Source organism: Bufo gargarizans, chromosome 4 (genome assembly GCF_014858855.1).
Source record: "Bufo gargarizans isolate SCDJY-AF-19 chromosome 4, ASM1485885v1, whole genome shotgun sequence".
NCBI lineage: Eukaryota > Metazoa > Chordata > Amphibia > Anura > Bufonidae > Bufo > Bufo gargarizans.
In genome coordinates this window covers 465,984,660-466,011,466 of record NC_058083.1, presented here as the reverse complement: position 1 = coordinate 466,011,466, position 26,807 = coordinate 465,984,660, and positions in this window count along the sequence as shown.

Genomic DNA, 26,807 nt, shown 5'->3' with positions numbered 1-26,807 from the left:
TAACTACTGTAAAGGAGGCACATATCTGGATATAACTACTGTGAAGGGGGCACATATCAGGGCATAGCTACAGTGAAGGGGGCACATATCTGGGCATAACTGGTGTGAAGCGGGGCATCTTTGGGCATAACTACTGTGAAATGGGCACCGATCTGGGAATAACTGCTGTGAAGGGGTGCATGTCTGGGCATAAGTGCTGTGAAGGGGGCACATATCTGGGCATAAATGTTGTGAAGGGGCACATATCTGGGCATAACTGTTGTGAAGTGGGCATCTCTGTGCATAACTACTGTGAAGGGGGCACATCTTTGCATAGCTACTGTGAAGAGGGCACAGTGTGGGCATTACTACTATGTGCAGGTACAAAGGGGGAATAATTATTATGTGGGGGAATTAAGAGGACTGGAAGCTGTAAGTGGATCACACTGTGTAATACACTTACAGCCAATGCATTACAATACAGAAGTATTGTAATGATTAGACCCCCCAAAAGTGGGACAAAAAATAAAGTGAAAAAATAAATAAAAAAAATAAAGTTTTACGAAAATTAAAAGTTTCAAGTAAAAAAAAACCAACAACGTTATTTTCCCAAAATAAAGTAGGTGTACTTTCACACTAGCGTTTTTGTTTTCCGTTATTGAGTTCCGTCACAAGAGTTCAATACCGGAAAAAAACTGATCAGTTTTATCCTAATATATTCTGAATGGAGAGCATTCCGTTCAGGATGCATCACGATGCATCAGTTCAGTCCTTATTATGTTTTTTGGATGGATAAAATACCGCAGCATTCTGCAGTTTTTTCTCCGGCCAACAATACTGAACACTTGCCGGAATGCCGGACCTTTAAAAATGCCAAAAAATGTATACCGGATCTGTTTTTCTGCATGACATCGGAGAGACGGTTTCGGTATTTCAGTGCATTTGTCAGACGGATCCACATCCGGATCCGTCGTACAAATGCCATCAGTTTGCGTCCGGATTGCCGGATCCGATGGAACTGCCTGCCAGAATCCTCTGCCGCAAGTGTGAAAGTACCCTAAAAAAAAATTGTTAAAAAATACGGAAATAAAAGAAAAGTAGATATATTAGGTATATAAAAATATCATATGACCTAACCCCTCAGGTGAACACAGTCAAAAAAATAAAAACTGTGCTAAAAAACATTTTTTTGTCACATTGCATTACTAAAAGTGCAACACCAAGCGATCAAAAAGGCATATGCCCCCTAAAATAGTACCAATCTAATGTCACCTCATCCCGCAAAAAATGAAGCCCTACCTTAGACAATCGGCCAAAAAAAATAAAAAAAAATATGGCTCTCAGACTATGGAGACACTAAAACATGATATTTTGTTTGTTTCAAAAATGATTTTATTGTGTTAAATGTAAAAAAAAATAAAAAATAGATACATACAGTATTAGTTGCTCTAAAAAAAATACCACACAACCTTACCCCTCAGGTGAACACCGTAAAAATAAAAATAAAGTGTCAAAAAAGCTATTTTTGGTCACCTTACATTACAAAAAGTGTAATACCAAGCGATCAAAAAGTCTTATGTACCCCCAAAATGGTACCAATCAAACCATCACCTAATCCTGCAATAAATGAGCCCCCACATAACACAATCACTTAAAAAATAAAAAACAATAAACCTATCCATCAAAGGCCTATGCACACGACCGTTGTTGTGTTCCGTTCCGCAAAATGGGGTTCCGTTGTTCCGTGATCCGTTTCCGTTTTTGTTTCCGTGTGTCTTCCTTTATTTTCGGAAGACCACCAGACATAAAGGAAAGTAAAAAAAAATCTAAGACAGGTTTGCCATGCAAATGATAATAAAAAAATGGACGCGGACGCGGGGACGCGGATGGCAATCTTGTGTGCCTCCGTGTTTTTTAGCGGTCCCATTGACTTGAATGGGTCCGCGAACCGTTTTCCGTGAAAATAATAGGACAGGTTATATTTTTTTGACGGACTGAAACCACGGATCACGGACGCGGATGACAAACAGTGCATTAGCCGAGTTTTCAACGGACCCATTGAAAGTCAATAGGTCCGCAGAAAATCACGAAAAACGGAATAACGGACATGGAATAAAACAATGGTCGTGTGCATGAGGCCAAAATCTATGCTGCAAAAGCCATATGGCGCTCCTTCCTTTCTGAGTCCTGCCATGTGCCCCCACAGCAGTTCACCACCACATATGGGGTGTTGCCATATTGAGGAGAAAATGGGTAACAAATTATAGGGTGCTTTTTCTCTTGTTACCCCTTGTGAAAATGAAGAATTTGGGGCTAAAGCAACATTTTATTGGAAGAAACAAAACTTTTAATTTTTTCAGCCAAGTTTTTCCAAATTCTTTTAAACGCTTAGGGGGTCAAAGTGCTCAGTACCCCCCTTAATATATTCTTTAAGGGGTGTAGTTTCCAAAATGGGGTCACTTTTTGAGGGCATGTCAGGGTCTCTTCAAATACAAAATGGTGCCTAAAAACAATTCTAGCGAAATCCATATGGCGCTCCTTTCCTTCTGACCACTGCCACATGCCCATAGAGCAGTTTACCGCCACATATGGGGAATTTCTGTTAACTTCAGAATCAGAATAATATATATATTGAGGTTTATTTTACTGTTAACCCTTGCTGTGTTGCAAGACAAAATTGATTAATATAAAAAATCTACCAAAAAAGTGAAATTTTGAAATTTCACCTACATTTTCCTTTAATTCTTGTGGAACACCTCAAGGGTTAACTAAGTTTGTAATATAATTTTTGAATAATTTGAGGGTTGTAGTTTCTAAAATGCGGTCATTTATCGGTGGTTTCGATTACGTAAGCCCCTCGAAATCACTTTATAGCTGAATTGGTGCTCCAAAAAATGGTGAATATAATTTTTTAATAATTTGAGGGTTGTAGTTTCTAAAATGCGGTAATTTATTGGTGGTTTCGATTACGTAAGCCCCTCAAAATCACTTTATAGCTGAATTGGTGCTCCAAAAAATGGTTTTGGAAATTTTGTTGTAAATTTGAAAAATTGCTTCTAGAATTCTAAGCCTTTTAACGTCCTAAAAAAATAAAATGACATATACAAAATGATGCCAACATAAAGTAGACATATGAGGAATGTTAAGTAATAAATATTCTATGAGGTTTCACTTTCTGTTTTAAAAGCAGAGAAGTTGAAATTTTGAAAATTGAGAATTTTGATAAATTTAGAATTTTTCATAAATAAAGGTGAAATATATTAACTCAAATTTATGACTGTCAGGAAGTACAATGTGTCACGAGAAAACTCAGAATGGCTTGGATATGTAAAAGCATTCCAAAGTTATTACCACATATAGTGATACATGTCAGATTTGCAAAAAGTGTCTCGCTACTGAAGGGGTTAACAAGATGTTTTTTAATTACACGTATATGTTTATATTTGTATGTGGGGTTTGGAGGGAGGTGGGGTGGGCCCAGGTACATTCCTTGCACAGGGGCCCTCTGCTGTCTGTGTCTGCCCCTGGGGTTAACAGTCTTTCTAGCTGTGTGAATCCTACTTTCACTTTCACTTTGTGCCTCTAATAACTCTTATCTGTAAATTACTAAAAGATCATTAACAATTATTTAAGCCACATTCATACCATTAACCCCTTCAGTACCGAGCCACTTTTCAAACTACACCCTTCAAGGTATTCAAAACTGATTTCACAAACTTTCTTAACCCTTTAAGTGTTCCACAAGAATTAAAGGAAAATGTAGATGAAATTTCAGAATTTCACTTTTTTGGCAGATTTTCCATTTTAATCCATTTTTTCTAGTAACAAAGCAAGGGTTAACAGCCAAACAAAACTCAATATTTATTGCTCTGATTCTTTAGCTTACAGAAACACCCCATATGTGGTCATAAACTGCTGTACGGGCACACAGCAGGGCACAGAAGGAAAGGAACGCCATATGGTTTTTGGAGGGCAGATTTCACTGGGATAATTTTCACTGGGATAACAAGTTGCCATGTCACATTTGAAGGCCCCCTGATTCACCCCTAGAGTAAAAACTCCAAAAAGTTACCCATTTCGGAAACTACGGGATAAGGTGGCAGTTTTTTTGGTACTTTTTCAAGGTACATATGATTTTTGGTTGCTCAATATTACATTTTTTGTGAGGCAAGGTAACAAAAAATGGTTGTTTTGGCACCGCTTTTATTTTTTGTTATTTACAATGTTAGATCATGTGGTATTTTTATAGAGCAGGTTGTTACGGACGCGACAATACCAAATCTGACAACATTTTTGGTTGTTTGTTTCAGTTTTACATTATTTTTAGTGTCTCCATATCCTGAAATCCATAGTTTATTTTTGTAGGGGGATTTTTTTTTTTTTGGGCATGAGATGACGGTTTGAATGGTACTATTTTAGGGTGCATATAACTTTTTGATCGCTTGGCATTACACTTTTTGTGATGTAAGCTGACAAAAAATGGCTTTTTTGACAAACTTTTTTGTTTTTTACTGTGTTCACCTAAGGGATTAGGTCACATAATATTTTTATACAGCAAGTTCTTACGGACTCAGCGATACCTAATATGTATAATTTTTATTTATTTAAGTTTTGCACAATAACAGCATTTTTAAAACAAAAAAAAATGAAATCATGTTTTAATGTCTCCATATTCTGAGAGCTTTAGTTTTTATTTTTTTGGGCGATTGTCTTAGCCTACCTATCATTTTTGCGGGATGAGATGACGGTTTGCTTGGCACTATTTTGGGGTGCGTATGACTTTTTGATCACTTGCTATTATACTTTCTGTGATGTAAGGTGCCAAAAATTGCTTTTTTGACACCGTTTTTATTTTATCTTTTTTACGGTGTTCACCTGCGGGGTTAGGTCATGTGTTATTTTTTAGAGCAGGTTGTTACAAACACGGCAATACCTAATATGTATACTTTTTACATTTTTTTTTACATTTAACACAATAAAAGCATTTTTGAAACAAAAAAAAATCATGTTTTAGTGTCTCCATAGTCTGAGAAATATAGTTTTTTAATTTTTTGGGCGATTGTCTTAGATAGAGGCTCATTTTTTGAGAGATGAGGTGTCGGTTAGATTGGTACTATTTTGGGGGGCATATGCCTTTTTGATCGCTTGGTATTGCACTTTTAGTAATGTAAGGTGACAAAAAAAGTTTTTATTTCATTTTTTTGACGGTGTTTACCTGAGGCGTTTTTTTGACGGTGTTTACCTGAGGCGGTCAATACGGACGCGACGATACCTAATATGTCTACTTTTCTTTTTATTTCCTATTTTTTCCTGTTTTTTTAACTTTATTTTGGAAAAGGACGCTTTTTTTACTTGAAACTTTTAATTTTTTGTAAAACTTCATTTTTTTTATTAATTTTTTAATTTTATATTTTGTCCCTCTCTGGGACTTCAACTTTTGGGAGTGTGATCCCCTTTATAATGCATCACAATACTTCTGTATTATAATGCATTGGCTGTAAGTGTATCACACAATGTAATACACTTACAGCTTCCTGCCTGAGATCCAGGGGGCTGGATCTCATAGACTGTCATGTAAGGTACTCATGATGCCTATGGAAGGCCTCGGGCTGCCTGCCCTGCCATCGGGTCCCTGTCACAGCAGCGAGGGGACCCGATGGCCTGACTGCCCCTGGCAGGATCCCACACGTGCCGCGGTCAGCGCTGACCTTGGCAGTGCAAGGGTTAATGCGCCAGCATCAGTGACTGACGGACCCCTGCCGCTGCTCCTGCACCCGCCCGATCAGCCCGCCGTACATGTACGGCGCTGGGATTTCTGACCCACTTTCCAGCGCCGTACATGTACGGCGCTGGTATTCTACGGGTAAAGATAAGGATTGAGCTATAATGAGTGTTTATAAGGTCCTGTCATATTAGCTGGCTGACGGAAAAGAGAGAAAATTCTGATCTTGCTGCTAGAGCCATATACAGAGAAAAGGGCTCTAAAATATTAAGACTAATTGAAAAAAATATTTTTAGTTCAAAATAAGTGCAATGCAATAATAAAAAAATGTCCCCCAAAGGTGTACATAGCCTTTAAAGGATCCATAGAGACGCCATTTGCCACTATATAGCACTTACCTGAATTATATCTTTTGCTAGAGTCAGTGGGGCTCATTTACTGAAGATCAACGTTTCACTCACATGCCAGTCTTCGTACTAAGCTTGGTGGTGTAAGAGGCGGCCAGGCCTCTTAATAAATGAGTTAGATCTGTGATGTGCAGCGAGCCCCTGAGGAGCCGTTGCAGAGGAAGTGAGTGGTAGTGGTGCTGATGAAATGTTGTATCACAGTACACTCCCTCAGGCCATTGTTCCCTTGGGATTGGTACAGTGGAAAGGTGGTTCGAAGAACCAGGCCAGAAGTAAAGGTATAAAAGTATTTCTTTAATTAGTGCAAAATATAACTTGTGGTACTTCCAGCAGAAGTAGGTAAAAAGTGCAGTTTTGGTTACCAGATGATAAGGTACGGTCGCTGGTTAGTAGGTAGGCAGTTGTGAATATAGTTGTCCAAAGTATGATACAGGCCTGATGTTTGACTGGACTGGAAGAGGTCTAGGTGAGAGGTTTCTGAGCCATAGTCCCTCACCTGCAGGAGGGTCTGTCAAGCTATAGTGTCCTGGTCACTCTGCTGACTAAATACACTGCAGCTTTCATAATGAAAAAAGTCTAGTTTGTAGGAATCTCTTTAGAGCAGTGGTCTCACAGGAGCACTGGTTAAGGTCCATTGAAAAAGGAGCAGTGGCAAGTGCTTTCTTCCCCTTCACTGTCTGGACACAAACTCCCCCTCCTAGTAGGAAGTAGGACCAAATGGTCGCCAATGTGCCTTAAAATTTGCAGTTGGTGACAAGACTTTGCAGATGGTGACTAGTCTTGTCGCCATTTGCGACTGAACTGCCGGGCTGCAGCTGAATATTGCGGCGGAGCACGGAAGCCCCTAATTCCTTGCCCTGACGCTGTCATAGGCTTCAGGCCTAGAAGGCCTGAGGCCTATGTGGTAGTAAAAGCCCAGAGCAGGCGGGAGTGATGACGTTATTGCGCCGCCTGTGCTGAGACCAGAGCACTGACGTGTGCGCATCTGCGTCGCACCATCCCAGGCCGTACCAGCGGCGAAAGGAAACAGGTGAGTAAAAGATTGTAGTTTTTTTTTTTTTTTAAGTGCCAGAACTGGGGGACATTACTGGCTGGAAGAGGGGCACTAGGGACATTACTGGCCAGAAGGTGGGCACTGGGGGACATTACTGGCCAGAAGGTGGGCACTGGGGGACATTATGGGCAAGAGGGGGGGCACTGGGGGACCTTACTGGCCAGAAGGGTGGCACTGGGGGACCTTACTTGCCAGAAGGGTGGCACTGTGGGACATTACTGGCCAGAAGGTGGGCACTGAGGGACATTACTGGCCAGAAGGGTGGCACTGGGGGACATTACTGGCCAGAAGGGTGGCACTGGGGGACATTACTGGCCAGAAGGGTGGCACTGGGGGACATTACTGGCCAGAAGGGTGGCACTGGCGGACATTACTGGCCAGAAGGGGGACACTGGCGGACATTACTGGCCAGAAGGGGTGCACTGGGGGACATTACTGGCCAGAAGGGGGGCACTGGAGGACAGTGTTGGAGAAAATTACTATGTGCAGGCAGTGTGGGGCATGTTACTACTGTCGGGCAGTGTGTGTGTGTGTGGGGGGGGAAGTTACTACTGTGGGGGCAGTGAGGGGGGAAGTTACTATGTCGGGGCCATGTAGGGAAAATTACTACTGTGGGGGGTAGTATGGGGGGAAATTACTATTGAGGAGGCACTGTAGAGGCATTTCTATTACAGGGACAAATTAGGGGACATTATTTTTGGGGACACTATACAGGCATTATTACCTGGAGCACAAGGGACATTTTTTCTACTGGGGTCACTATTTTTTCAGTACCTGGGGCATTGGGGAGCACAATGGGCACAGTATTGGATGTGGCAGCAGGATGACCAGGATGGGGAGGTTGATGGAAAAATTGACAAAAATCTAACGTATCTGTGTAAAAAACTCTGTAGAGATCAAATGCGGCTGAAAGAATTTGTCATGGTGGTCTGGGTCAAATGGAGGAGAAGAGGAAAGATCAGGTCTGCATGACAGAAGATGTCACTGGATGTAAGAGGTATGTGGTGCTGTATTGTCCTATATGTAGTGTTGGCTCACTACTGTGACCTGCATATCATCTTCTTTTTTTTCTATAATAATTATATGCATTTTAAATTTGGCGACTAGAAAGTTCATTTGGCTCCTAAATTTTTCAGTTTAGGAGCCAATGGCTCCTGGTTATTTTTTTTTTTTTGTCTGGAGCTCTGTACTGCAGATGTCTTTGCACCAGAAATTGAAACCAAGTGTAGATTTCTGGTGTAATTTACATTGGTTTTCTGGCATAAATGATAGTAAATGTTTTGAGACACATTAACATTGACCCTTCTGCTAAGCGTTACCTGCTTGTTAAGAAAGTGGAATGAGCAGTGGAGAAAGGCAAAAAGCTACAGCATTCTTGCACAGAAATGTGCGACTTTTGTACGCCAGCAAACTGGCATACAGCCTTTGTAAATGATCCTCAATAAATGTATTGGTGACTACTTTGTAATACGACATGCTCTAAAACATTTTTGTGAAAAAAAACTAAAACAAACATATTATATATCTGTAGTAGCTCCATGTCCAGAAGGCCTAAGCCATATTAGAAGAAGCACCCCCTTTATACATGAAAAATTGCAATGTCTTAATGGAAAATTGCTTCAGAGCTTACATTATGTGGCTTCACATAAGGAAACTTATTTTTATTGTAACTAACAGGCACTGAGACACAAAATGGCCATAGAGTTTCTATGTAAAAAATACAATAAAATACAAATAAAATAAGTACAATGCAGCTTGACTACAAAACAAATAGTGTCAACTTTCAGCTAATGAGAAAGAATAGGAATGTGCATTCAGTGAACAGGATACCTTCTATAGGCCTGACTGTATAGATGGGAAAACTTGCCCATTTTGCCACCTGTATGAGCACAAATTGTTACTATTGTGTTAGTGCGTGCAGTGTGTTGTAATCTTCATGGATCAAAAAACCTATAGGTGAAGCCCCACAATGCCTTTGTGTAGACCCCTTGCTGGGGTCATTCAAGAGATGCAGCAAACAATTCCATCTCCAGGATGTTCCAGCCCATTGGATTCTGTCAAAAGACACACATCCTATATAATATACATTAGGCCTCCACTCCTCTCTGGGACATTTACCCCATTCATGTGCGCAAGGGCAGAACGTTTTCCTGCAATAATAAGGACATGCTTCTTGAATCTTAGGGACAATCACCCATGCTGCGACATAAAGACACTGCCACTTCAAGCCAATACATTTGTGTTCAGGATTTTTTTCTTGGTAATCTTAATGATTTCAAAATGTTTTGATTTCTCTTATATTCTTAAAAGTGTATAATACACAGGCACCAAAGCATAGTTCACAATAAAGCTGGTCAAATGAATATCTCTGCCAGACACTAGTGTGCATGTACAAATACATTTTTTGTCATTTTTTTGAAGATTTTTTTTCTTTGTAATTTGCCCTTTTAAGAATGGGACCCAAAACATAATAGATGCATTATATTGAAAACTGATAAATGAATGGGTTGGACATTATTTTATTACTACCAGATTTTTTTTATCATCATCATTACTATTGCTACTTACATTAAAATTCCTAGTGTTCATCTGTGGTAGGTATTTAGGGGACATTTAGGCTATGGTTATATCAAGTTACACATTAGGGAAGTGCATAAACCGTAATATACCTTTAGAAGGGTTTTCGAAGGAGAATTTTGCTTAAACAATATAGGATAAGGATAAAAATGAAAATAATTACCATCAACTATCCCCTGCCACTTCTGTTCCGAAACTGCTCCAGACTGCGTTGTTCTCCTCTTCGTGGACACACAGGAAATGACTTTCAATGCCTTGAGAGGTATGTCACCAGTGCCACCAGTGATTTGCTGAGTGGGCATTACAAGCCAATTCCTGTGGGTAGAGCCAGGGCCAGGAAGTGGAGAGGAGCAGGGACTAGAGCAGCATTGGAACAGAACTGGACGAGGATTGGTGATGGTGAGTAATGCATTTTTTTTATTTGTTTCCTTTTCTGGCCTTTTTTCCTTTTTAAATATATCCCCTGAAAACCAATTTCAATAGAATCCATTATAAAGATGAGATCATAAAGATTTTTTAAAATATTGATATCTAATAATTAGAAAAAAAATTACATTTATTGGTGTAACAGTCTACTTCAGGTTTTGAAACTAGAGGTCCTTAAAGGGGTATTCCTATCTCAGACAATGGGGGCATATCTCTAGGACCTGCACCTATATTGAGAAAGAAGCGGGGAAGTTGGTGGCTGGAGGACCCTGGATTTCCCGGGTTCGGCCACCACCAAGCGCTCTCCCCATAGAAGTAAATGGGAGCTCACCGCTTTTGCGTGGCCACTGCTCCCATTCATTTCTATGGGATAGACGGAAATAGTCAAGCCGGCTATTTTTTGTGGCCCCGTAGAAATGAATGGAGGGTGGCTGCGCATGCGTAGTGCGCCTTCCACCACTTTCAGGGCTCTGTTCTCAGGTGTAGGTGCTGGTCCCAGAGGTAGGACTCACACCTATTAGTCTATGGGGGCATATCCTAGCGATATGCTTCCATTATCTGAGATGGGAAAACCCCTTTAAGGCCACAAATGAAAGGAATCACTTCTACCACTACTAGCCGTGGCTGCCAGCGGAGATCTGCTGCTGGAACAGGTGAAGTGAGTAACGGAGGAAGGAATAATGTGTTACTTTGATAACAGAAACAAAAAGGGAAAAATCATTGTATCTAAACTAAATCTTACCATACACTAGTGATTTTTGTAATCCATTATCATCCTTTCAACCACTTCCTTCTGTCACTCACCCTATTTTATAGGGCTGGGCGATATGGCCTAAAATCTATATTGCGATATAATTTGAAGCATGTGCGATATAACGATATATCGCGATATATTACTTTCTTCTGTATGTGGACAAATTACATGGCCATCATCATCTGAGTCCCCCAACCAGCGCCATCAGCCCCATGCCATTGCCACCATCATGTCCCCCAGCCAGCGCCATCAGCCCCATGCCATTGACACCATCATGTCCCCCAGCCAGCTCCATCAGCCCCATGCTGCAATTGCTATTTGCAATCATCCATGTCCCCCAGCCAGCGCCATCATCCCCATGCCATAGCCATCCACTGCCAACCCCCCCCCCTCCCCCGTAGATTTTAGCCCCAGCTAAAATACTTATCTCTCCTGTAGGGTGCACAGCTGGCTGATGGAGTCCACAGGAGACGGACCGCGTCTTCTTCCCAGCATGCACTGGGAGGGACTTGACGTCACACACAGCATCAGCCAGCATGCTGACGATGTGTGCACGCAAGGCCCTGGACAGTGCAGTGTGGTGAAGAGTCGGGAGGCCACGGAGCAGTGAGTGAGAAGCTTCTTCAATTCACTACTGCGCCGTGGTCATCTATCGCGATATGGCGATATACTGTAGACAAAATCTATATCTTTGCCCGAATTTATATCGTATATCGTTCACCCCTACTATTTTATTTATTTTACTCAATTATATAGCTCATAGACATATTCTTTACATACATTATCATCACTCACTGTCCCCAGTAGGGCTCACAATCTAAGTTCCCTATCAGTTTGTCTTTGGAGTGTGGGAGGAAACCGGAGAACCCGGAGGAAACCCTCACAAACACATGGAGAACATACAAACTACATGCAGATGTTGTTCTTGGTCAGATTGAAACCTTGGTCCCCAGCGCTGCAAGGCAACAGTGCTAACTAGAGTTGAGCGAACACCTGGATGTTCGGGTTCGAGAAGTTCGGCCGAACATCCCGGAAATGTTCGGGTTCGGGATCCGAACCCGATCCGAACTTCGTCCCGAACCCGAACCCCATTGAAGTCAATGGGGACCCGAACTTTTCGGCACTAAAAAGGCTGTAAAACAGCCCAGGAAAGAGCTAGAGGGCTGCAAAAGGCAGCAACATGTAGGTAAATCCCCTGCAAACAAATGTGGATAGGGAAATGAATTAAATTAAAAATTAAATAAATAAAAATTAACCAAAATCAATTGGAGAGAGGTTCCATAGCAGAGAATCTGGCTTCCCGTCACCCACCACTGGAACAGTCCATTCTCAGATATTTAGGCCCCGGCACCCAGGCAGAGGAGAGAGGTCCCGTAACAGAGAATCTGTCTTCATGTCAGCAGAGAATTAGTCTGCATGTCATAGCAGAGAATGAGGCTTCACGTCAGCCACCACTGCAACAGTCCATTGGCATATATTTAGGCCCAGCACACACACAGGCAGAGGAGAGAGGTCCCGTAACAGAGAATCTGTCTTCATGTCAGCAGAGAATTAGTCTGCATGTCATAGCAGAGAATGAGGCTTCACGTCAGCCACCACTGCAACAGTCCATTGGCATATATTTAGGCCCAGCACACACACAGGCAGAGGAGAGAGGTCCCGTAACAGAGAATCTGGCTTCATGTCAGCAGAGAATCAGTCTGCATGTCATAGCAGAGAATGAGGCTTCACGTCAGCCACCACTGCAACAGTCCATTGGCATATATTTAGGCCCAGCACACACACAGGCAGAGGAGAGAGGTCCCGTAACAGAGGATCTGGCTTCATGTCAGCAGAGAATCAGTCTGCATGTCATAGCAGAGAATCAGGCTTCACGTCAGCCACCACTGCAACAGTCCATTGTCATAAATTTAGGCCCAGCACCCAGGCAGAGGAGAGAGGTCCCGTAACAGACAATCTGGCTTCATGTCAGCAGAGAATTAGTCTGCATGTCATAGCAGAGAATGAGGCTTCACGTCAGCCACCACTGCAACAGTCCATTGGCATATATTTAGGCCCAGCACACACACAGGCAGAGGAGAGAGGTCCCGTAACAGAGGATCTGGCTTCATGTCAGCAGAGAATCAGTCTGCATGTCATAGCAGAGAATCAGGCTTCACGTCAGCCACCACTGCAACAGTCCATTGGCATATATTTAGGCCCAGCACCCAGGCAGAGGAGGGAGGTCCCGTAACAGAGAATCTGTCTTCATGTCAGCAGAGAATTAGTCTGCATGTCATAGCAGAGAATGAGGCTTCACGTCAGCCACCACTGCAACAGTCCATTGGCATATATTTAGGCCCAGCACACACACAGGCAGAGGAGAGAGGTCCCGTAACAGAGAATCTGTCTTCATGTCAGCAGAGAATTAGTCTGCATGTCATAGCAGAGAATCAGGCTTCACGTCACCCACCACTGCAACAGTCCATTGGCATATATTTAGGCCCAGCACCCAGGCAGAGGAGGGAGGTCCCGTAACAGAGAATCTGTCTTCATGTCAGCAGAGAATTAGTCTGCATGTCATAGCAGAGAATGAGGCTTCACGTCAGCCACCACTGCAACAGTCCATTGGCATATATTTAGGCCCAGCACACACACAGGCAGAGGAGAGAGGTCCCGTAACAGAGAATCTGTCTTCATGTCAGCAGAGAATTAGTCTGCATGTCATAGCAGAGAATGAGGCTTCACGTCAGCCACCACTGCAACAGTCCATTGGCATATATTTAGGCCCAGCACACACACAGGCAGAGGAGAGAGGTCCCGTAACAGACAATCTGGCTTCATGTCAGCAGAGAATTAGTCTGCATGTCATAGCAGAGAATGAGGCTTCACGTCACCCACCACTGCAACAGTCCATTGGCATATATTTAGGCCCAGCACCCAGGCAGAGGAGGGAGGTCCCGTAACAGACAATCTGGCTTCATGTCAGCAGAGAATTAGTCTGCATGTCATAGCAGAGAATCAGGCTTCATGTCAGCCACCACTGCAACAGTCCATTGGCATATATTTAGGCCTAGCACACAGGCAGAGGAGAGGTTCATTCAACTTTGGGTAGCATCGCAATATAATGGTAAAATGAAAATAAAAATAGGATTGAATGAGGAAGTGCCCTGGAGTCCAATAATATATGGTTATGGGGAGGTAGTTAATGTCTAATCTGGACAAGGGACGGACAGGTCCTGTGGGATCCATGCCTGGTTCATTTTTATGAACGTCAGCTTGTCCACATTGGCTGTAGACAGGCGGCTGCGTTTGTCTGTAATGACGCCCCCTGCCGTGCTGAATACACGTTCAGACAAAACGCTGGCTGTCCGGGCAGGCCAGCACCTCCAAGGCATAAAAGGCTAGCTCTGGCCACGTGGACAATTTAGAGACCCAGAAGTTGAATGGGGCCGAACCATCAGTCAGTACGTGGAGGGGTGTGCACACGTACTGTTCCACCATGTTAGTGAAATGTTGCCTCCTGCTAACACGTTGCGTATCAGGTGGTGGTGCAGTTAGCTGTGGCGTGTTGACAAAAGTTTTCCACATCTCTGCCATGCTAACCCTGCCCTCAGAGGAGCTGGCCGTGACACAGCTGCCTTGGCGACCTCTTGCTCCTCCTCTGCCTTGGCCTTGGGCTTCCACTTGTTCCCCTGTGACATTTGGGAATGCTCTCAGTAGCGCGTCTACCAACGTGCGCTTGTACTCGCGCATCTTCCTATCACGCTCCAGTGCAGGAAGTAAGGTGGGCACATTGTCTTTGTAGCGTGGATCCAGCAGGGTGGCAACCCAGTAGTCCGCACAGGTTAAAATGTGGGCAACTCTGCTGTCGTTGCGCAGGCACTGCAGCATGTAGTCGCTCATGTGTGCCAGGCTGCCCAGGGATAAGGACAAGCTGTCCTCTGTGGGAGGCGTATCGTCATCGTCCTGCCTTTCCCCCCAGCCACGCACCAGTGATGGACCCGAGCTGCGTTGGGTGCCACCCCGCTGTGACCATGCTTCATCCTCATCCTCCTCCACCTCCTCCTCATCCTCGTCCTCCTCGTCCTCCAGTAGTGGGCCCTGGCTGGCCACATTTGTACCTGGCCTCTGCTGTTGCCAAAAACCTCCCTCTGAGTCACTTCGAAGAGACTGGCCTGAAAGTGCTAAAAATGACCCCTCTTCCTCCTCCTCCTCCTCCTCCTCCTGGGCCACCTCCTCTTCCATCATCGCCCTAAGTGTTTTCTCAAGGAGACATAGAAGTGGTATTGTAACGCTGATAACGGTGTCATCGCCACTGGCCATGTTGGTGGAGTACTCGAAACAGCGCAACAGGGCACACAGGTCTCGCATGGAGGCCCAGTCATTGGTGGTGAAGTGGTGCTGTTCTGTAGTGCGACTGACCCGTGCGTGCTGCAGCTGAAACTCCACTATGGCCTGCTGCTGCTCGCACAGTCTGTCCAGCATGTGCAAGGTGGAGTTCCACCTGGTGGGCACGTCGCATATGAGGCGGTGAGCGGGAAGGCCGAAGTTACGCTGTAGCGCAGACAGGCGAGCAGCAGCAGGATGTGAACGCCGGAAGCGCGAACAGACGGCCCGCACTTTATGCAGCAGCTCTGACATGTCGGGGTAGTTGTGAATGAACTTCTGCACCACCAAATTCAGCACATGCGCCAAGCAAGGGATGTGCGTCAAATTGGCTAGTCCCAGAGCTGCAACGAGATTTCGCCCATTATCACACACCACCAGGCCGGGCTTGAGGCTCACCGGCAGCAACCACTCGTCGGTCTGTTGTTCTATACCCCGCCACAACTCCTGTGCGGTGTGGGGCCTGTCCCCCAAACATATGAGTTTCAGAATGGCCTGCTGACGTTTACCCCGGGCTGTGCTGAAGTTGGTGGTGAAGGTGTGTGGCTGACTGGATGAGCAGGTGGAAGAAGAGGAGGAGGAAGCCGAGAAGGAGGAGGTGGCAACAGGAGGCAAAGAATGTTGCCCTGCGATCCTTGGCGGCGGAAGGACGTGCGCCAAACAGCTCTCCGCCTGGGGCCCAGCTGCCACTACATTTACCCAGTGTGCAGTTAGGGAGATATAGCGTCCCTGGCCGTGCTTACTGGTCCACGTATCTGTGGTTAGGTGGACCTTGCCACAGATGGCGTTGCGCAGTGCACACTTGATTTTATCGGATACTTGGTTGTGCAGGGAAGGCACGGCTCTCTTGGAGAAGTAGTGCCGGCTGGGAACAACATACTGTGGGACAGCAAGCGACATGAGCTGTTTGAAGCTGTCTGTGTCCACCAGCCTAAATGACAGCATTTCATAGGCCAGTAGTTTAGAAATGCTGGCATTCAGGGCCAGGGATCGAGGGTGGCTAGGTGGGAATTTACGCTTTCTATCAAATGTTTGTGAGATGGAGAGCTGAACGCTGGCGTGTGACATGGTTGAGACGCTTGGTGACGGAGGTGGTGGTGGTGGTGTTGGTGGTACATCCCCTGTTTGCTGGGCGGCAGGTGCCAACGTTCCTCCAGAGGCGGAGGAAGAGGCCGAGGCGGCAGCAGCAGAATAGGCCGAGGCGGCAGCAGCAGAAGAGGTAGCAGGGGGAGCCTGAGTGACTTCCTTGGTTTTAAGGTGTTTACTCCACTGCAGTTCATGCTTTGCATGCAGGTGCCTGGTCATGCAGGTTGTGCTCAGGTTCAGAACGTTAATGCCTCGCTTCAGGCTCTGATGGCACAGCGTGCAAACCACTCGGGTCTTGTCGTCAGCACATTGTTTGAAGAAGTGCCATGCCAGGGAACTCCTTGAAGCTGCCTTTGGGGTGCTCGGTCCCAGATGGCGGCGGTCAGTAGCAGGCGGAGTCTCTTGGCGGCGGGTGTTCTGCTTTTGCCCACTGCTCCCTCTTTTGCTACGCTGTTGGCTCGGTCTCACCACTGCCTCTTCCTCCGAACTGTGAAAGTCAGTGGCACGACCTTCATTCCATGTGGGGTCTAGGACCTCATCGTCCCCTGCATCGTCTTCCACCCAGTCTTGATCCCTGACCTCCTGTTCAGTCTGCACACTGCAGAAAGACGCAGCAGTTGGCACCTGTGTTTCGTCATCATCAGAGACATGCTGAGGTGGTATTCCCATGTCCTCATCATCAGGAAACATAAGTGGTTGTGCGTCAGTGCATTCTATGTCTTTCACCGCTGGGGAAGGGCTAGGTGGATGCCCTTGGGAAACCCTGCCAGCGGAGTCTTCAAACAGCATAAGAGACTGCTGCATAACTTGAGGCTGAGACAGTTTCCCTGGTATGCATGGGGGTGATGTGACAGACTGATGGGGTTGGTTTTCAGGCGCCATCTGTGCGCTTTCTGCAGAAGACTGGGTGGGAGATAATGTGAACGTGCTGGATCCACTGTCGGCCACCCAATTGACTAATGCCTGTACCTGCTCAGGCCTTACCATCCTTAGAACGGCATTGGGCCCCACCATATATCGCTGTAAATTCTGGCGGCTACTGGGACCTGAGGTAGTTGGTACACTAGGACGTGTGGATGTGGCAGAACGGCCACGTCCTCTCCCAGCACCAGAGGGTCCACTAACACCACCACGACCATGTCCACGTCCGCGTCCCTTACTAGATGTTTTTCTCATTGTTATGGTTCACCACAACAACAAATATATTATTTGGCCCAATGTATTGTATTCAAATTCAGCGGGATATAAATTTGAGGCCTAGTATTTAGGCGCTGGGTGACCGGTATGGATTTAGTGACAGAATTAGACTTGGAAATGCACAGAAGCGTGTGTGTGAAGTTATTCTGAATGACCCTATGTGCACCTTCAATATGATCTACCCTTTTAGGGATAGATTTCAAATAGCTCTGATATAGCAGAAACGACTAAATTATGAAATTGCTAAATTGGGAATTGTATTTCAACCCAGAACAAAAAATGTGCTTTGACGGACACTAAATAACTTTCCCAGCCACAACAGGACAGCGGTAACGAGAGATTTAGCGGGATATAAATTTGAGGCCTAGTATTTAGGCGCTGGGTGACAGGTATGGGTTTAGTGACAGAATTAGATTTGGAAATGCACAGTAGCGGGTGTGTGAAGTTATTCTGAATGACCCTATGTGCACCTTGAATATTATATACCCTTTTAGGGATAGATTTCAAATAGCTCTGATATAGCAGAAACCACTAAATTATGAAATTGCTAAATTGGGAATTGTATTTCAACCCAGAACAAGAAATGTGCTTGAACGGACACTAAATAACTCGCCCAGCTACAGCACTAAGGGACAGATTTAGCGGGATATAAATTTGAGGCCTAGTATTTAGGCGCTGGGTGACAGGTATGGGTTTAGTGCCAGAATTAGACTTGGAAATACACAGTAGCGGGTGTGTGTGAAGTTATTCTGAATGACCCAATGTGCACCTTGAATATTATATACCCTTTTAGGGATAGATTTCAAATAGCTCTGATATAGCAGAAACCACTAAATTATGAAATTGCTAAATTGGGAATTGTATTTCAACCCAGAACAAGAAATGTGCTTGAACGGACACTAAATAACTCGCCCAGCTACAGCACTAAGGACAGATTTAGCGGGATATAAATTTGAGGCCTAGTATTTAGGCGCTGGGTGACAGGTATGGGTTTAGTGCCAGAATTAGACTTGGAAATACACAGTAGCGGGTGTGTGTGAAGTTATTCTGAATGACCCAATGTGCACCTTGAATATTATATACCCTTTTAGGGATAGATTTCAAATAGCTCTGATATAGCAGAAACCACTAAATTATGAAATTGCTAAATTGGGAATTGTATTTCAACCCAGAACAAGAAATGTGCTTGAACGGACACTAAATAACTCGCCCAGCTACAGCACTAAGGACAGATTTAGCGGGATATAAATTTGAGGCCTAGTATTTAGGCGCTGGGTGACAGGTATGGGTTTAGTGCCAGAATTAGACTTGGAAATACACAGTAGCGGGTGTGTGTGAAGTTATTCTGAATGACCCAATGTGCACCTTGAATATTATATACCCTTTTAGGGATAGATTTCAAATAGCTCTGATATAGCAGAAACCACTAAATTATGAAATTGCTAAATTGGGAATTGTATTTCAACCCAGAACAAGAAATGTGCTTGAACGGACACTAAATAACTCGCCCAGCTACAGCACTAGGGACAGATTTAGCGGGATATAAATTTGAGGCCTAGTATTTAGGCGCTGGGTGACAGGTATGGGTTTAGTGCCAGAATTAGACTTGGAAATACACAGTAGCGGGTGTGTGTGAAGTTATTCTGAATGACCCAATGTGCACCTTGAATATTATATACCCTTTTAGGGATAGATTTCAAATAGCTCTGATATAGCAGAAACCACTAAATTATGAAATTGCTAAATTGGGAATTGTATTTCAACCCAGAACAAGAAATGTGCTTGAACGGACACTAAATAACTCGCCCAGCTACAGCACTAAGGACAGATTTAGCGGGATATAAATTTGAGGCCTAGTATTTAGGCGCTGGGTGACAGGTATGGGTTTAGTGCCAGAATTAGACTTGGAAATACACAGTAGCGGGTGTGTGTGAAGTTATTCTGAATGACCCAATGTGCACCTTGAATATTATATACCCTTTTAGGGATAGATTTCAAATAGCTCTGATATAGCAGAAACCACTAAATTATGAAATTGCTAAATTGGGAATTGTATTTCAACCCAGAACAAGAAATGTGCTTGAACGGACACTAAATAACTCGCCCAGCTACAGCACTAAGGACAGATTTAGCGGGATATAAATTTGAGGCCTAGTATTTAGGCGCTGGGTGACAGGTATGGGTTTAGTGCCAGAATTAGACTTGGAAATACACAGTAGCGGGTGTGTGTGAAGTTATTCTGAATGACCCAATGTGCACCTTGAATATTATATACCCTTTTAGGGATAGATTTCAAATAGCTCTGATATAGCAGAAACCACTAAATTATGAAATTGCTAAATTGGGAATTGTATTTCAACCCAGAACAAGAAATGTGCTTGAACGGACACTAAATAACTCGCCCAGCTACAGCACTAAGGACAGATTTAGCGGGATATAAATTTGAGGCCTAGTATTTAGGCGCTGGGTGACAGGTATGGGTTTAGTGCCAGAATTAGACTTGGAAATACACAGTAGCGGGTGTGTGTGAAGTTATTCTGAATGACCCAATGTGCACCTTGAATATTATATACCCTTTTAGGGATAGATTTCAAATAGCTCTGATATAGCAGAAACCACTAAATTATGAAATTGCTAAATTGGGAATTGTATTTCAACCCAGAACAAGAAATGTGCTTGAACGGACACTAAATAACTCGCCCAGCTACAGCACTAAGGACAGATTTAGCGGGATATAAATTTGAGGCCTAGTATTTAGGCGCTGGGTGACAGGTATGGGTTTAGTGCCAGAATTAGACTTGGAAATACACAGTAGCGGGTGTGTGTGAAGTTATTCTGAATGACCCAATGTGCACCTTGAATATTATATACCCTTTTAGGGATAGATTTCAAATAGCTCTGATATAGCAGAAACCACTAAATTATGAAATTGCTAAATTGGGAATTGTATTTCAACCCAGAACAAGAAATGTGCTTGAACGGACACTAAATAACTCGCCCAGCTACAGCACTAAGGACAGATTTAGCGGGATATAAATTTGAGGCCTAGTATTTAGGCGCTGGGTGACAGGTATGGGTTTAGTGCCAGAATTAGACTTGGAAATACACAGTAGCGGGTGTGTGTGAAGTTATTCTGAATGACCCAATGTGCACCTTGAATATTATATACCCTTTTAGGGATAGATTTCAAATAGCTCTGATATAGCAGAAACCACTAAATTATGAAATTGCTAAATTGGGAATTGTATTTCAACCCAGAACAAGAAATGTGCTTGAACGGACACTAAATAACTCGCCCAGCTACAGCACTAAGGACAGATTTAGCGGGATATAAATTTGAGGCCTAGTATTTAGGCGCTGGGTGACAGGTATGGGTTTAGTGCCAGAATTAGACTTGGAAATACACAGTAGCGGGTGTGTGTGAAGTTATTCTGAATGACCCAATGTGCACCTTGAATATTATATACCCTTTTAGGGATAGATTTCAAATAGCTCTGATATAGCAGAAACCACTAAATTATGAAATTGCTAAATTGGGAATTGTATTTCAACCCAGAACAAGAAATGTGCTTGAACGGACACTAAATAACTCGCCCAGCTACAGCACTAAGGACAGATTTAGCGGGATATAAATTTGAGGCCTAGTATTTAGGCGCTGGGTGACAGGTATGGGTTTAGTGCCAGAATTAGACTTGGAAATACACAGTAGCGGGTGTGTGTGAAGTTATTCTGAATGACCCAATGTGCACCTTGAATATTATATACCCTTTTAGGGATAGATTTCAAATAGCTCTGATATAGCAGAAACCACTAAATTATGAAATTGCTAAATTGGGAATTGTATTTCAACCCAGAACAAGAAATGTGCTTGAACGGACACTAAATAACTCGCCCAGCTACAGCACTAGGGACAGATTTAGCTGGATATAAATTTGAGGCCTAGTATTTAGGCGCTGGGTGACCGGTATGGATTTAGTGACAGAATTAGACTGGGATATGGCCAAAAAATAAACAGACTATTGCTGGTTAAATGCACTTGGTGTGACAGCTTCACCCTGATGTAGGCTTTAGCCAAAAAACAACCACACCATTGAGGGTTAAATGCACTTGGTCGCAGCTTGTGCTGGCGCACCACAAGACACAAAATGGCCGCCGATCACCCCAGAAAAATGTGACTGACAAACGGTCTGTGCAGCCTAAAAACAGTGAGCAATTGAGGATCAGCAGCTCAATGATCCACAGCTGCAGATCGATCAGTTAATCAAGTCCTTTGGAGGAGTTAATCTGCCTAATCTCGCCCTACTGTCGCAGCCGCAACCTCTCCCTACGCTAATCAGAGCAGAGTGACGGGCGGCGCTATGTGACTCCAGCTTAAATAGAGGCTGGGTCACATGGTGCTCTGGCCAATCACAGCCATGCCAATAGTAGGCATGGCTGTGATGGCCTCTTGGGGCAAGTAGTATGACGCTTGTTGATTGGCTGCTTTGCAGCCTTTCAAAAAGCGCCAAGAAAGCGTCACAAAAGCGCGAAGAAAGCGACGAACACCGAACCCGAACCCGGACTTTTACGAAAATGTCCGGGTTCGGGTCCGTGTCACGGACACCCCAAAATTCGGTACGAACCCGAACTATACAGTTCGAGTTCGCTCATCCCTAGTGCTAACCACTGAGCCACCGTAATGCCCAGTTTTTTTTTGTGTGTCACAAAAGACTGTGTTAGGTCATTGTCAGATGCAGTTAGGCAGTGGTAACATTTGTAAAGTTATTTGCCCAACAACAGATTTGCAACCGATCAATAGATCCTCAGATAACAGATCAAAGCAGAAGCCCATGTTGGCAATTTGTCTTTGTTGTGGAGAAAGAACAACCAAGAAAGACAAGTCTGTTAGAAACTGAAATCTCTAGTGTATGGCCAGCTTAAGGCAATGTGACCTACTCACGACCTGTCAGAAATCTTCTGGTTGCCTACTTAGGCTTCTGATGAAAATTAAGGTAAGTCAAGCAAGTTGCTAATTTATCTGTCTTGGTAAATCAATCACCAGCATAGGGTAATTGTTACATTACTCACTGTAATAGCAGAAGCTTCAGTGATGCAAATGGTATGGCGGCAATTATGCTGCTGCTGATAATAATAATATTTATATAGCGCCACCATATTCCGCAGCGCTTTACAATTTCATAGGGTTCATGTACAAAACAAAAGAACTGGCTGATATACAACTGAAACACTAGGAGTCAGGGCCCTGCTCATAGGAGCTTACAATCTAAGAGGAATTGGGGGTGACACATAAGGTAGTAAATTGTGATAAGTAGTATTAAAGCCATATGAAAGCAGTGGTGAAGGCCGATCTGCTTCGGGTTTGGGACTGTTAGAGGATCGAGTTCAGGCCAGAGAAGTTGGTGGGGGAGAGGTATACTCGGGGAATAGTCATTCTAGGTAGCTTGATAAGCCTGCCTGAAAAGATGTGTTTTTAAGGCACATTTGAAGGTGAAGAAGTTGTGAATTGACCTAGTATTCTGGGGCAGAGTATTCCAGAGAGTAGGTGCAGCTCAAGAAAAGTCTTGAAGGCGGGAGTGAGAGGTACGAATTATGGAGGTTATTAATCTTAGGTCACTAACAGAACGGAGAGCACGAGTAGGGTGGTAGATGGAGATAAGGGAGGCGATATATGGAGGTGCAGCACTGTGGAGAGCTTTGTAGGTGAGGGTGAGAAGTTTGAACTGTATTCTGTGGTGGATGGGCAACCAGTGAAGTGACTGGCACAGACTAGTAGCATCAGTGTAGCGGTTGGATGGATAGATGAGCCTGGCTGCAGCATTTAGAACAGACCGAAGGGGGGACAGTTTAGTGAGAGGAAGACGGATTATTAATGCATTGCGGTAGTCAAGACGAGAATGAATCAAGGCAACAACAAGAGTTTTTACTGTTTCCACTGTAAGAAAAGGGCGGATTCTGCTGATGTTTCAGATAAGTACACGTTAAGAAAATACAGATGAGAATGGCAAGATAACCAATGATCAATATCAGACAGGTTGTCAGATGACACAATCCTGCTTGATTTATTTATATTCATTTGTAATTGTGTTTCTTTTTGTTAGCATACAAGGTTTGTATTGTATAAGCAACAACCACTGTATGTCATTGCTATATGCCGAGTATATTGTATGGTCACTAGATGGCAGTTTGTGTAACTTCCTGTTTGTCAGTTGTTCAATAAAGTTCAGTTAAGTGCTCGTGCAGTTACCGAGCAGAGGTCAGTTAGACCTGAAAGACTGTCTGCCTGTCCTTTGTTTAGCCTCAGAAAGTATTTCTAACAGGTTATGGGCCCAGGACATGCTACAGAAGCCCTGTATATAACACAGATTACCTCTGGATAGAACCAGATACAGTGAGCTAAAGCAATTGAGTGCAGGAGACATCAACAGAAAGGAAAACAGCAGAAATGGCTACCACCATCCCCTCAGCAAAGTTCTCCATCGCAAATTTAACAAATCAGAACTACCAATCCTGGAAATTTAAGATGAAAATGCTGCTTATAAGAGAAGGTACGTGGAAATGTATATATGAACCCAGACCTGCACAGCCCACAGAGGAGCGGTTAGACAGAGATCAGAAAGCCCCGAGGACAATCTCTCTGTGCATAGAAGATGATCAAATCATACATATATGTAACTGTCAAACTGCTGAAGACATGTGGGAAGGATTACAAAAAGTGCATGAAAGAGTTAATCTCAGCAATAAACTGTATTTAATCAGAAAGCTGTATCAGACTAAGCTGCAGAAAGACCAGGACATGCAGGACTATATAAGACAGACCTTAGAAATGGTGGAGAGACTGAGAGGGATTGGAGAAGATATAAAAGACTTCCATGTTGCAGCGTTATTATTAAGTGGACTTCCTGAAAGTTATGAGACCCTTGTCACAGCGCTGGATGCAGGTCCAGATGATGAACTGACACTGGAATATGTTAAGGGCAAGCTTGTGGATGAATACAAGCGCAAAACAGAAAGCATGAGTAATGCAAGTGTGTGTTCAGAGACTGCTTTAAAGATGAAATACAAAAATAAAAGCAGTAATGTGCAGCTAGAAAAGCGGGAATGCTTTGTGTGCAAAAAGCCAGGACACCTAAAGGCAGATTGTAGAATCTGGAAAGCTAGAATGAAAAAACAAAGTGGATTGCAACAAGCTAAGAATGTCATCGAAACAAAGGAGTATGCATTCGGATCCAAAAAATGGTGTCACCTCTGTGCAAGCGTGGTGTGTGGACTCAGGTGCTACAAGCCACATGACAAATGACCGACATTTCTTCACTTAGCTTGATGAAAGCAGAACAGAAAGGATAACTACAGCTAATGGACAACTCATGACATCAGTGGGAATAGGAGATGGTTTTCTATACCGTCCTATCTCTTCAGATATCACTAGAAAGATCCATATGAGGAATGTTCTGTATGTGCCAGATCTTGACAGCAACCTTTTGTCAGTAGAGAAACTCACTAACCAAGGCAATGTAGTCACATTTCAGGGTGACAGTTGTATCATCACAAAAGGGGATTGCTTGCTTGCAAAGGCTAAAATCAGAGATGAACTATATCAGCTGAACTTAAGTGAAATGGTTAAAACAGCCAAAGAGGATAAACATTCAAACTGCATCCACACTTGGCACAGACGATTCGGGCACAGAAATTCTAATACAATAAAGAAAATAGTTGAGAACAACTATGCAAGTGGTATTAAGATTAATCCATGTGACAAAATTATGATCTGCACCAGCTGTATTAAAGGAAAAATGACTAGGACATCTTTTCCCAAGCAGACCAGCAGCAAAACTCAAAAACCTCTGGACTTAATACATTCAGATCTTTGTGGTCCAATGAAAACTAAAACTCCAGGAAAGAAAAAGTACTTTCTGACCTTTATTGATGATTACTCCAGATATACCACAGTGTTTCTACTTCACAATAAGGATGAAGTGCCAGAGAAATTAGAAGAGTATCTCGCCCCAGTAAGTAATAAATTCAGGATGCCCAGAGTACTACGGACAGATAATGGCTCAGAATATACAAGTGGTAAAACACAAGTCATCCTCAGGAAACATGGAATAATGTTCCAAACAACTGTTCCATATAACCCAGAGCAAAATGGAGTTGCAGAGAGAATGAACCGCACACTGTGTGAAAGTGGGAGGCGCATGCTATTTGATGCTGATATGCCATCTACATACTGGGGAGAAGCCATCATGACTGCATGTTATCTTCAAAATCATTTGCCAGGAAAACCAACAACAAAAACTCCATATGAACTGTGGAACAAAAAGAAACCAGATTTAGGACACATCAGAATTTTTGGAAGTAAAGCCTATGTACACATTCCAAAAGAAAAACTTACAAAATGGGATGCATGTGCAAAAGAAGGGGTACTTGTGGGTTACAGCGAATCTCAAAAAGGATACAGGATTTTACATTAAGACACAAACAAGGTAACAGTCAGCAGAAGTGTGATTATTGGTGAAAGTTCTATGTGTTTAAAGTTTGAACAACTGACACAAACTATTCAAACTGAAAAAGAATCAACATCAGTCACTCAAGAGGATAAGGAAAGTGACATAGAAATTACTGAAGAAAAATCAAAAGCTGAAACTGAACCAAAGATACCTTCAGTCAGAAGATCAACCAGAACCAATAAAGGTGTTCCAGCTGAACGTTTATCTTACATAGCTCGCAGAGCCGTTCAAACTGAACCTGGTTCATGGAAAGGGATGCAGAAACTGCCAATGCATGAGAAACAAATGTGGAATAAAGCCACTCGCTAGAAACAGATTTGAGGAAATGGGACTGACATAGATAGTAGTTGTTGAGTGGGGGTGTTAGCATACAAGGTTTGTATTGTATAAGCAACAACCACTGTATGTCATTGCCAGGGGCGGATTAAGTGCATGATAGGCCCGGGGCTGTCTACCCAACTTAGGCCCCCCTCCATTTTAGTTTAGTTTTTTTTTTGTATGAAGAGGCTGCAGGGCTTTATGAGCGCCACAGTCTCTTCTTAGGCCATATGACATCTTCAGACTAAAAAAAAATACCCCAAATTGGGTCCTAAAACTGAAAAATTTGGTCGCCAAATTTAAAATACATATAATTGTAATAAAAAAGACATGGAGGAGAATACAGCACCACATACCTGTTACATCCAGTGACATCTCCTGTCATGTAGACCTTCTCTTTCCTCTTCTCCTCCAT